Source organism: Passer domesticus, chromosome 30 (assembly GCF_036417665.1).
Source record: "Passer domesticus isolate bPasDom1 chromosome 30, bPasDom1.hap1, whole genome shotgun sequence".
NCBI lineage: Eukaryota > Metazoa > Chordata > Aves > Passeriformes > Passeridae > Passer > Passer domesticus.
The window spans coordinates 746188-759186 of record NC_087503.1 but is presented as its reverse complement, the minus strand read 5'-3'; the positions used below and the strand labels follow the sequence as shown (position 1 = coordinate 759186).

The 12999-nt window shown below is 47.9% G+C and overlaps 1 long non-coding RNA gene across 1 annotated transcript; it reads right to left on the bottom strand.

Annotated features, from left to right (window-relative positions):
* Window positions 1-4995: 4995 nt before the first annotated feature.
* Window positions 4996-7583, bottom strand: LOC135287715 (uncharacterized). The gene is made up of 3 exons (XR_010351270.1): window positions 6845-7583; window positions 6574-6657; window positions 4996-5926 (listed from the first exon to the last, which is right to left on the bottom strand). It is a non-coding gene; the product is annotated as an uncharacterized LOC135287715 (long non-coding RNA).
* Between the last annotated feature and the right edge of the window lie 5416 nt (window positions 7584-12999).

Sequence of the window (12999 nt, the reverse complement as noted above, 5' to 3'; positions counted from 1 at the left end):
AAAAACAAGTGGCTGTCCTGACCTGTGTGTCTAAGGCATTTCCTCAGCCCTTCTCGGGCTCTGCAGGGGCAGTGCCTGTGAGCAGAGGTGGAGGGAAGGGGCTCCCAGCACAGCAGCACAGCCAGGGACAATGGCCCTGGCTCTTTCCACATCTGCTCCTCCCAGCTCCACAGTCCCCTTCCCAGCCCTGCTGTGGGTGCCAGGCCGGAGTGCTCTGGCAGCTTGGTCACTGTCCTGCTGCGTGTCCGTGCTGTGCCCTCAGGCAGGGACAGGCCATGGGCACTGCTGGGACACAGCTGGGCTCCAGCACAGCAGCTCCACCAGCAAAGGGCATCTCCTGAGCGCAGGGCAGGAAGGCTTTGCTCCCCTCCAGAGTCACTCTCAGGACTCTCAAGAGGCTCCTTGTGCTCCTTGTTCTCCCAGGGCTCAGTGGGATGAGATCAGGGTCTCACTGGGGCCTTCAGGGGACTCAGGTCTGGGTCAGGTTTTGCTTGTTGGTGGCCAGTGCCCATCAGATGCTGAATGGTCTGTGCTGAACCTTCCTGGGGCTCTGCAGCTTGTGCCAGGGCTGATGGCAGGAGAAGGTTTGTCTGGAGGGCCTTGGGAGCTGCCAGGAGAACACAGGGGACCTGCAGGGACAGGGTGTGCCAGGGACCAGCAGGGAGTGGAGCTGAGTGGGCACAGGCCTGGCCAGGCTGGGGTCACCCCGAGATCAAGGACTGAATGTCTGCTGTGAGCCAGGAGAGCTCTGCAGCCCAGGGACACAGCAGGCCCAGGGAAAGGAGTCTGGGCACTGCCTGCTCTGAGCCTCAGGGAACTCCCCCAGGAGGATCCAGGGCAGCCCCAAGCCCCTCTGGCAGCCCTGGCACAAGGCAGGCACCTCTGAGCCCCCTGCATGGCCCCGCAGAGCCTGTGTGGGAGGGGGTGAGTGCAGGGAGCACCATCAGCTGCCTCTGTGTGCCAGGCTGAGCAGCAGAGCCCAGCAGAGGCAGCCCAGGGCCCCGGGCAGCACAGCCCCCATGCTCTGCAGAGCAGCAGCCCCAGCTCGGGGCTCTGGGCAGCAGGGCAGGGGCTGCAGCAATGGCTGCTGGGGCCAGCACACACGTGTTCCCCTGGGAAAGGCTCTGGGGGCAGCTGGCATGGGCCAGGAGCAGAGCAGGAGCCCGTGGGTGTGCACAGGAGCCCTGGCAAGAGGCTGCCCTGTCCCTGGGCCAGCAGGAGCTGCCCGAGGAGCCCCGGGGCCAGCTTTGCTGCTGGGCTGGGCAGCGGGGCTGGCCCTGGGGCTGCAGGAGCTGCCTGAGCTGAGCATCTGCTGAGCATTCCAGACCCAGAGTGGCTGTCCCTGACCTCCAGTGCCTGCAGTTCCTGCTGCAGGGCCAGACCTGACTCTGCTGCTCTGCTGGGCTGGGGCAGGGGCATGGAAAGGCTGAACTGGGCAGTGCCAGGGGGAGGAAAAATTGGGGCCTGGTCTGTATGAGTCCCTACAGTGTCAGTATGGCCTCTGTGGTTGGATTAAGCCCCGGAGTGTCACAATGGCCCCTTGGTTCCATTAAGCCCCACAGGGTCACCATGGTCTCCTGGTTACAGGAGGCCCTGCAGTGTCATACGTTCCCCTTTGGTTCGATGGAACCCACTGGGTCAGATTTGCCACTGGGCAGGGTCAGCACCAAGGACACAGACACCAAGTAATGGAATTGTGTAGTTTATATAATGTATGTCTGCAAGAAATTACAAAAGGAGAAGCTCGGCAAAGCACATAATCATTAGGAAATAATTGCAAAACCAAAAGCTCAGCAATGTACCCAACCATCACCACCAAAGACTGCAGCAGTGATTAAGAAAGATCCAGCACCAGTTCCCCTCATGCTTTACCATCCCCCAGATCCACACAGCAGCAGGGGGAAGCTGTCCCAGCCAAGGGCTGCAGAGCCACTCCTGGACACTGGGAATTCCTGCAGGTGCCTCCAGCCACAGGTGAGGCTCCAAGCCCGCTGTGAGAGGGCCCAGCTCTGACAGTGCTGAATGAAGAAACTGACAGCACTTCTAGTGCAGAACATCTAGTTTCATCCTCCTCTTGGGTTCCTCCCAAACCTGGCCAGGGCCCCAGGAGGAACCAAGGGAGGTGACTTTGACCATTCAGCCCCAAACAAGGCCATATGGGGCCTTGTCTGATTTTTAAATACAGAAAGGTATAGCCATGTTTTACCAATGAACACATACAGAGATCATACTGCTCATAGTGATTCATTAATGAGTAGATACAAATATAACATTTGGTGGGAAAATTTATTTAGAGGTCAGCTTTGGCTCAGGGCCTGTTGTTCAGGCCTCAGACAGGGCCTGGTGCTGAGGCCTCAGGACTTCAATTGGTCCTTTAACCTGTAGAGGAACTACAATTCATAATAATGCTTTCAATAACACAGTTTAGATTTAGGCATTAGGCAGAAAGGCATTGTGTCTTGTTCTTCAATTAAGTGCTGTTCAAGTTCATTACTCAGCTGTAATTCACATTCCTTTTAAAACAGCCCTAAATAGTTATTATTCTCTGTTATTTTATCAAATGTCCCTTTTTTCTTGAGACTGTGTCTCTTTTTATACAAGTCTCAGTACTCCATTTCCAGCACAGTGTAATGAATGAACGAGGCCAGACTTCGAAAAAAAGATGAAAAAGGCTCTCGTTTATTGAAAAACAAGCTGGAAGGAACGGAGGGTCCAAGATAAGCTTGGACCCCCTCACAACAGCTCAAAAAAAATAACAACGTGCTGAAAACACGTTGGGCTCTTTTCCATGTGAACTAATCCCACTGCCCACGAACCAGAAAGAACCGTGCCTAAACGAAAACCACCCCTTTATAACTCCCTTTGGTCCAGGATTGGTGGGGTTTGGATCCATGCACTGATTGGGGGAATTTAGGCACTCTGATAGGTCTTTAGCGAAGTTCATTCTGGGCCAATAATTTCTTCAGGGCGTCGAATGATTGCTTGGTGCCCTGGCCCAATCACTCCTCGCCTCGTCCACCTCCCGTCTCCACCAAGTCCTGGACACCTTTTCTCCTCACAAAAAACAACTCCCCATTCTTTCCCCAAAACCAATAGGACCAACCTTATAACAGCATGTGTGAGAGACAGTCTGGAGGTTCCCTCCTTTTGCCTCACGACCGTCTCAAGGACAGACATGGGGAGCCTGAGGACCCTGATGGGAATTGTGGCCTGCCAGTGGTGGATGAAGGCCAAATAATCCTGAGGCCCCTGAGCAGAGTTCTGGCCTGCCAAGCGATTGTTCACAGCTGTGTCTACAATGCCTGCTTCTGGCAGGGCCTGCCAAGGGGCGACTCGCCCTGTACGCTGGCACCTGTTTGGTGACAATAGCTTGAGCATTTCCCCACTTCTTGGCCTGGTTGGATTTTTCTGGGGTAAACTTTGGTGGTCCCTCCCCTCACAGAAGAGCTATCCTCTGCTTTTCAACCACCGTGACAGACAGACTGAGATGGGAGAAGCCTCTCTCTCAAGGACTGAGACATGAAATCTCTCTATGGAGAAGCTCCCCCCTGCCAAGGACTGAGACTGAAACCCCTAACACAGGGGAGGTGTGTGGGGGAGCCAACCTGACCAAAAGTGAGATGTTTGTCTGCAGGTGTGGCCATTGGACCAAGAAGACAATGGTTCTCACCTACTGCTGAGAACACAGACTGGCTGTACCTTCTTTTCCCCTCAGTGATTTCAAGGGACTTCTTCTTTATTGGATCTGTTCCCCCTCAGTGATTTCAAGACTTGTTCCCTCCTTAGGAATGGACTATACTAGAACCTTGAGTTCACCACGTGTTTTGAGATTCTTTCTCACATGACAAAAGGGATGTATTAGCCGGACCATGAGGATTTTGTCTCTCTGTTGGTAGCAATATTCTGCCTCCTCTCTCTCTTTCTCTCTCTCTCTCTCTCTCTCTCCTTTATATCCTTTCTAATCCTTCTATCGCATTTGCTGTGGGGACTCAATAAAAGGTGCATTTGTGTTGATGAATACTGAAATCCCCTCGGTGTTGTTCGTGCACTCTGAGATCAGTTAATGAACCATCACGAGTCCCGCTTGTATGAGCGGATGGTGACAGCGTGTCACTGCAGCCCCGTGTCCCTTGGCAGCCCTTGGGAAGTGTATGGGACACAGAGCATGCCCACTGTCTGCATTTTCCATAAATCCCGTGCATTTCCCTGTCTCCTTGGGATGTTCCCTGTGGCACAGTGAGGTTACAGGGCTATGGGCAGAGAAGAAACCTGAAAGGCTTTCCTGGAGAAATGTCCTGGTCTTTCCAGCACCACTGGAGGCTATTTCCTCTTGTCCAAGCCTTTCCCTTGCTAGTAAAGACCAAGAAAATGGGGCTAAGTTAATCTTTCTGTAACTTGTTGTTTGGAACTTCTTGAGCACACTAACTCAATGTTGTATTAATGCTGTCTTTGACTGCAATCCTGGATTGAAACTTCAAAGGAATTTCTAGACGAATGATAGAAGTAAGATGATGACATAATCTATTAAAATCAACTATGCCTGAAAGGACTCCAGTTCTTTCTGAGGGAGATTGACATAATTGTGTATACCCCCATGATGTGAAGACTGCGGCATGAATTCCATGGTTAGAGATGAACACCTCCTCATGTTTTGAGGGTGCTGGAGGATGTTTAGATTTGTAAGAACTTTATTCTTTTTTATACTCTAAGGACTGGCAGAAATCTGCTGGGATTATAGTCTGACAACATTCTGATTTCTTCTAATGGTGTTTTAAAGATCTGCAAAGGTTATGGCAAAATGCTTCTGTTTCTAACCTCATCTTCCAGTTTTTCTATTTGGAGTGAGTTGTGGTAGATCATAGTTTGAATGCTCAGTATATGAAGGAATGAAATCCTTTTGCTCTCACTGAAGGTTCACCGAAGAGATTCCTGTTAGAGCTGATCCAGCAGTTCTGTAGAGCATTTCAAAATGACTGCATGGGACATAAAACTGTCTATAAATTTAGAATCAATATTTCTATATTGACAGAGTCCCTTATTTTTTCCAAGTAATTCCTACAAAAAGGTAAGTCATGGTTTGTGAAGATTTTAGACTGATTTTCTGGAATTTAGATGGAGTCATGGGGTGAGATGCCCATCCATGCACTCTAAATGCATTTATCAAGCCCAAAAAAGAAAGCCATTGTAGAATGGAGTTCAAACAGCCCCCACTGGAGGGCGGCGCTGGCTGCCAGAATCACTGTCAGTGCTTGTGAACCCCGAGGGTTTCTGCAGCCAGGGCTCTGGAAAGTCTGGGGCTGACAGATGCAGGCAGATGCCCCACATGCTTAGACCTCAGAGATAAGGATTGCTTTTCTTCCACTTCAGGGGGAACTTCCCTGGGAGTCTGGTCTTTGTTCATGGCAGTATCCAAAAGATTGTTGGGAAATGTGGCTGTGTGAGTCACCACAGGCAGGCAGCTGGAGCAACCACAAAACCAAGAGGAACTTTATTTCAGTATGTCGCTAAGCTGTTCCTACATCATGAAATGATGTAGAAAAGGGAGATGTTCTTTCCTGTCATCACAATGATTTTGGGATACCATCCTCCTCTCCACAGTTTTATTTTAATGGCTGACACCAATCCTATCTCTTCTTTCGCCAGATAGAAATGCATTACACTCAAAAACCACAAAGCTTTGCAAAATTAACCAAAAGAATATAGAACTGTATTTAAAACAAATCAAAACAAATTTAAAAAAGCAGGTGTTTTGCATTGAACAGTAAACAGAACTGTTGGTAAGGTTTTGATGGAATAGAGAACTTGGAACTATTTACATCCTGGAGACCCAGTTAAGGCACTTGGTCACTGAACGTTCTGCATCATTCTCTATGTGAGGTAAGGCCGGCTCTTGGTCCCCTCACTTGGCTTTGTTCAGCAGCAAACTCTGGAACAAAAGGAGCAAGAGAGAAAACATTTGGTTGCATTCATCCAACAGGCACACCTGGCAGAACACAATCAATGACTGAAGTGACATTACTACAAGAGAACCTGCAAGACTTTTTGACTTTCAGCAGCTGCCTCTTTCTGCAGAGGATTTTTACAGCCTGCCAGCCACTCAGCTAGCCCCATTGTGTTTATTTTCTTTTGCAAGTTTGCCAGCAGATCATGGCAATGCATCCTTTTGCCCATAGGGGCCCACAAACCCTGGTGTTTTATGGAAAATGACAGTGCCAAGGCCCCATGCGATGGCAGGTTACAGCTTTTCAGTATTCCCCACTGCTTGTACCACAGGACAACACAACATCTGTAATGATTAAGGTGTACAATCAAAAATGGATCAGCAGCTCTAGGAATTCCTTCTGGCCAATACTGATCCAAGGCCCAGCAAGGAGTCAAAATTCAAGTGCTGTTCAGCTGTAGCCAAGCTACTCAGCAAGTGCTTCCCTGAGAGGGCAGCTCTGCCCCATCCCTCCCTCTCTCTTTGCTCCCAAAAGAAGTGCTCATGAGGAAGCAGAGGCCGGGGTGGCTGCAGGGCCAGCCCTGGCTGCTGTCCTCAGAAACTACAGGCAGGGCTGCAAAACAAACACTTACTGTCCTAACTTCAGGTGTTCTTGTCTTGGCTTCATGTGGCACAGAAGTCACTGGAAAAGGATTCTTCTCATGCCCTGCAGATCCCTGAAAAACCACCGAGAGAAAGCTGCTCAGAGAGAGATGCCTAAAGCAATTGCAAAGCCAGGCTTTCCTAAATTTCCAGAGAAAATGTCCATTTCTCCCAGGCATAGTCTATGCACTGGGCTCTCCCCCTCTTGCCTTCTTTCCCAGCAATCCCTCCAGTAACTGAAATGCAACCTTGGCTTCTCACCTGGCAGCTCACAATGCTTTGCACCATTCAACTTTTCCCAAGCACAGAGAAATTCATCAGCAGATTTTCTTGCTCAATAGCTGGGAGTGCAGTGAGGGCTGGAAGCAGGAAAATGATCAGGAAAAAGCAAGCAGTTAGAAGGCAGCTAATGCACTGTGCACAGTCTGGCCTAAGACAGAACACTGACACATACTCCCTCACCCCCAAATATCATAGACCCCACACCCTGAGCCATCATTAAACTGCCAAATTTTTTATAAACAGCCAGGAAAATCTAATTTTTAACCTATAAATGCAATAATTTTCTCTACATGATATAAAATCGAAGGCCCAGGCTGCAGTCCTTTTCTTTTTATAAACACACTCCTTTTTATACACACACTCCTTTTCGTTGCAGTTGCCTACAGTCAGAAATGGTGACTTATCTGAGAGGATGTTTCTGCAGTGCATCACACAGCACGCCTGGGTTGCAGGAATACTCCCACCAGCTCTCCTGGATACCAATGGTGATGTCCTGGGATTTCTCCTCGGGGTCTTCCTCCACTTTCCTGTGCTTGGCTAAGAATCCATCCTGCTTCCTGGCAGGGTTATCCACGGCAGGCAGCTCCAGGTTGTCAGTCACAGCTCTGGGTCTCTTTTGCATGGTCATGCTGAACTTTGGTTCCAGTTGTGCAGCAGTCATGGCTGGCAGTGGTGGCAGCAACACATTTGCCCTCTCAGTTTGGAATGAGTCTTCTGAGGCTCTGGACAAGAAAAGCAAATTCATGACTCTGATGTACATGGAATGTAGGCATTTCTTAAAAGCTTGGCTACATCCTGCCATTCATGGTGTTGTTTCAGCAATGCAACAAATTCAGAGACAAGAGGCTTCAAATAAGAGGCAGTTTGAATTGGCAGAGACTTTCACATTCAGTAACAGAGTGGCCTAGCACATCTCTGATCATCTGAAATCAGGAAATCTACGGAATTCCGGCAACAAGAAGCAGCACCAAGTAGCTCTCAACTTTGTTTCACCACTGCTCATTTGCACCATTTGCAGTCAGCATTGCAAAGTTTCCAAGAACACACCAAGCAGAAATTCCCAGCTCATAGAATGCAACATCAAAAGAGCAGGAAATAAAGTTAAACGCAGTGGGAATGCTCAGGTGTAAGGCTGCACCTCTTGCCTGACTCTGCTGTGCATGGCACAGTCCTCTCACCTCTTTCAGCAGCCACTTTTCCTGTGCTTTGGTCCCCACTCACTGCAGACGTGCTCCCCAGCTGCTCTGCCTTGGCTCAGCTGATGCTGCACCAAGGACCATTTGACACAGAGCACAGCACCATCCCCGACCTGCTCCAGAGCCCTCTCTGCCCAAAACTACCTCCCACCCTTGCCACTCCAAAAGCCAGCACATGACTAAGACAGCTGCTCATTTTCCCTGAGGGAAAGGGAGGAATTCCAGAATCAAAGCTCTTCCATTCCTAATGCCATTGGAACAGCCCTTCTCCCAGCCAATCAACAGCCCCGACACCTCTGTGCTTTCAGAGAATGTCAGAAGGGAAAGGCTCCCTACCCTGACCCACCTACACCTTCAGAGCTGCTTTCTGCACTGGGTGCTTTGGTGGGGATTCTTAAAATCACAGAGTTTTAGGAAAGCTACAAAAAGCAAACCTCAGAGACAACAAAGCTACGATGAGAGCTAAGCAATGGCCCTAAGATTTATCAACAGAAAAATTACAGAAGAAGTAGAAAACTCAGAGAAATCAAACAATGCTCTGTACATTAACACTTGTCCCTAAGCTACAGAGAAGTATATCTAGCAAGATATTAAGAAGTTCTAAGCTTAATACTAGAGCTCTGTGCAGTGTCTTTTAAAGCTTATCAACAGGTATTATAGTCAAAAGAAGCAAACTTTTTTGAAACAAAAAGATATGTACATATAGTAGTTATATAGAACTACTGTCTAGATGATTTCCTTTGTGTGATTAGTCAAAAAAACTTTTAAACTAAGTTGTAACATTAAGTTCTTTATCTGCTACCAAAAATGTAAACTTCTTCTCATTGTCATAACCATGGAATAAGACTAATGCTAAAAAATAAACTTAAGACATGCTCCAACATGGGAACAACAATCCCATCCCATTCATCATTTCTACATAAACCCTCAACCAACAGCAGCTTCCAGCATGCAAAGGCCAACCTGCAGCAGCTGAAGTTGCAGAAGGCACACCATGTTAGAAGCAAACTCTGGAGTGTCTGGACAGGAGATCCAGTTCTTCATGCTACCCTTCTGAAGAAAGACTTAGATTTACACATCTTTCTTACATCCCATCACTGCATACTCACTTCAGTTGATTGGAGCCTTTGTTGGCTGAAAGCTGAAAGTATTTGGTTGGGAATGTTTTGTCTCATTCCTTTTTCTTCCTGGGAGTGTCCCCTTTGTCTTCCTTCTAGTAGGAAGAATAAAAAAAGGGAAAAAATTGACTCAGGTCTTAGAAGTTCACCTAAAGTACAGACCAATACAGCTCACTTTGATAGATTCTGGCTGAAAACATTAAAAATAACACACTGGAACTCCTTTGAGAAGAGAAGCATCATGGCTCCACTGCCAACCTATGAAGGGGAAACTCCACATGGGTTTTTCAAACACCATCTTGCTCATTGTCCAAACCCACTTGCCCTGGCCCCTCTCACCTTCTTCTTTCCAGGGGACTCCTCAGGACTCCTCATGGCTTTCCTCTTCAAGTCTGCCTTCCTTGAAGGCAAGAACAACTTCTTCTCCCCAGGAGGCAAGGGCACTTTCTCCCTGTGCCATTCCCCAGGCCTGTGGCTACTGGGGATGAGGGCATCACATTCCTGAGCATATCTCAGGAGCCTGGCATCCAAAAAGCCTTTGGCCTTGGCCTGCTGGGAGCCCTTGTCCTTTCTCTCCTCAGAGGGCTTGTGAAGTGCCGGCTGCAGGGCTTTTTTAGTGATGGAGTTTAGCTCCTCTGTTTTCTTGACTCGAGGCTGGTGCTTGCAAGACTGGTCTGTGATCTGCAAAAGACCAGGCTCACTCTCCAGTTTCAGGACTTTTTTCCATTTGTCATGCCCTAGGGGCTTGCTGGGCCTTTTGATACCCACTGTCTTCCTGGGCAAGGCCTCCTTGGTGTGCACAAGAGGCTTCAGAGAGCTGTGTGTGCTCATAACGTGAGATTCCTGCTGAGCCTGAGTCACTTGGCCAGAGGTCTTGTGAAAATGCTTGGTGGTTTGGCCAGAGGTCTTGTGAGTGTCCTCGGCCACTTGGCCACAGCTCTTGGGAGGAGGCTCCCTTGCCTTGGAGTGGTGCTGGCAGGAAGTGCTGCTGATGCCCGGCTCCTGCCTCACACCCTCCTCACGTCCATTCCCACGAGCAATTTCCCTGGGACCTTCTCTTGCCACTAATCCTTGCTTTCTCTGGGTCACCAGGTTGTCAAGGCGCCACTTTTTAGCAGTTGATGGCTCAGGCTGCCAACAAAAGAGAAAAGAAGGATTCAAGACTGGTGCCTTTTGTGACTCTTTCTGTCCTAGCACAGCTCACCAGAGCCCGAGAACTCTTGCCCAGAGGTCATCAAGTCTGGCCTTTGGCCTGTGAAGAAATGACTCTAAACTAATCAGCAACAAACTTGCTCCTTGAGCACCATGCATGGATATGTGAGGAACACAAAACCATAAACCAGTCAGTGGCAAATACCTAAGCCTTCATTGCAGTGAGAGGGGTCTTACAAATCAGTATTTCCAGGGCAAATCTGGCAGAATTTGGTAACAGAGTACCACATCTGCTTCCTTCCTAAGACACGGCGCTGCAGTGGGCAAGGGGCTGTGGAAGCAGCCTCTCCATGGTCCCTGAATTCACCTCACACACTGGCAGGTCCAGCACCCTTGGAAGGTTGTCCTCCTCACTGTCACTGCAGCTGATCTCTCTGTCACAGACTGAGGAGCTGTGGCACTCCCTGGTGCTCCCTGACTCTGAGCTGCTGGGCTGTGCTGCTGCCACCCTCTTGTGCTGGGACTGGAGAGCTCTGCAAGGCCACCAGGAGACAAAATTAGGAAGCAGCAGGGGGGAAGCATTCCATTCCACTATTCCATTCACTCTATTTCTATTCCACTGACATGGAAGCATTCAAACCTAAAACTGAACCCTGTGTTTGGGCACTGAGAGCAGAGGGGAGAAGGCCAGAGGAATACATGGCCTTGCTCAAAATACAAAGCACCAGAAAAAAAATGCTTGCAAATTATCAAATCTCCAACTCACACCCATTCAGACAAACATACACAATTCCCATAGCTTATAGAAATTTTATCTCCATCCCACTCTGCAGCTAGCTATATTATCAGCATATAAAGAGAGGTTCTTAAAAAGTCCATGTGAAATACTATATTTCTTTGTGTTTCTTTTGAAATAAAAGATCTACAACACATTTCTGAAAACCTCTACTTGGGCAATTGAAGAAAGTTTTACAACAAAGGAACTTGAAAATGTCATCAGTAGATCTACACAGTTTAGGTAGCTGTAGCATTACTTGTCCTGCCAGGCACCAAAACCATACCCAGGAATGATCCTATTCAGCTGGTATCCCTTGGCATTTATGTCAGCCTCAGCATTATCACTCGGCTGATGAATACCAAGTGGGACAAGATGTTAAGCACCACAGAGCTTAAAGGAAGACACAAACTTCAGTCTGGTACACAAAGACTTAAGAGGTTTTTTCTTCTCTTTTGTTATGTTTTGCTTTTTATCACAGCCAGTGTAGTCATGACATGGTTTAGTGCACTCGGCATTGCTGGATTAACAATAGGACTTGATGACCTTCAAGTCCTTTTCACACCTTAACAATTTCAGTGAGTCCATCATAAAACAACACTTTTTCTCTTGGTGAAAATTCCCTGCAATCAAGTTTGCTGAGAAAAATTTATTAATAACCCAAACTGATGTGCATTCCAGGTTCTTGTAAGCAACTGCCCAGCAGAGATGAGAACAGAGCCTGGTTACTTACAATGCTCTTGGCTGAGAACTCAGCAATGTTTCTGAAGCTGTGCCAGCCTGCTCTGGAAAGCAGAAATGAAAACGTTGCATTTTATGCCTCCCTCAGAGCGTATATTACCCTGTAGTCTCTCAGCACCAGATTAGAGAGTCACTTTCTTCTAGGGAGGGCTTTGCCACCAAGATTGTTCATCACTCCAGATGGGAGTTTCCTAACTCAATACTGCTTGTCCTCTGCTGAACTGCTGCCTTGAGCTCAAGGTAATGAATGGTCAGAGTTTCCTAAGCCATTCCTAAATCCATCCCTGTTCAGCAAAGCAGAGGAAATCACCCTGCTTCATCAGTAGGAACACTTGATAGTCTCTGCTACAGAGAACACACAAAATTACCTGACAGCACACAAACAACTGTGTTTAGTTTGCACGTCTACTTACTCTGCTTCTGTGCTGCAGATCCATCAGGTTGGGATTCCTAGAATAAAAGGACAAAGGAGCTTAGCATGGAGTTAAACAGCACATCTACTGACATCAAAACTGTGTTAATGGCACCTTATGGGCATGTGCATTTTTGAAGAAATCTTTTGAAAACACTCTAAGAGCTGCCAAAGAACTGAGCTGAATTTCTGCTGAGCAGAAAGATCTCTTGTCATTTCTCAGAAGGCCTGGCATAAATGGGCTGGGTCACCTTTGTTGCCAATGGAAGTTTGGAAGTCTCTGCTCTTGGAGGCGTTTGGAGATGGGACAGGAGAGCTGGCAGTGAGCTGCTCATTTCCTGGAAAGAGAGGGAGAGAAGCAGCTCTCAAAATGGATTTTGCCCCCACCCAGTTTGTTAATGTATGTGAAACATTAGCAAACACAGAGATCTTCTATTTAAGAGAAGTTACCCTGAAAATTTCTTCAATTGATGGCACATCAGAGGGCTTCTTTATCTGAAACAAGAACGAGGGAAACAGCACGAGTTTGTTTGGGTTTGTTACTAATTGGCAGGAACTCAGCAATCCTTTGCTTACCAACAGCTCCATAAATGTATTGCAGATGTGTAAGAGTAAGAATGAAAAAAGCTGATCTAAAGGAGAGTTAACAACAGAGACCAGGCATGGACAGAGCTGAACCCAGCAATGTCAACTCCTCTTACTCTTCCTGCTCTGAGATGTGTGTCTTCCCTTTGCAATCT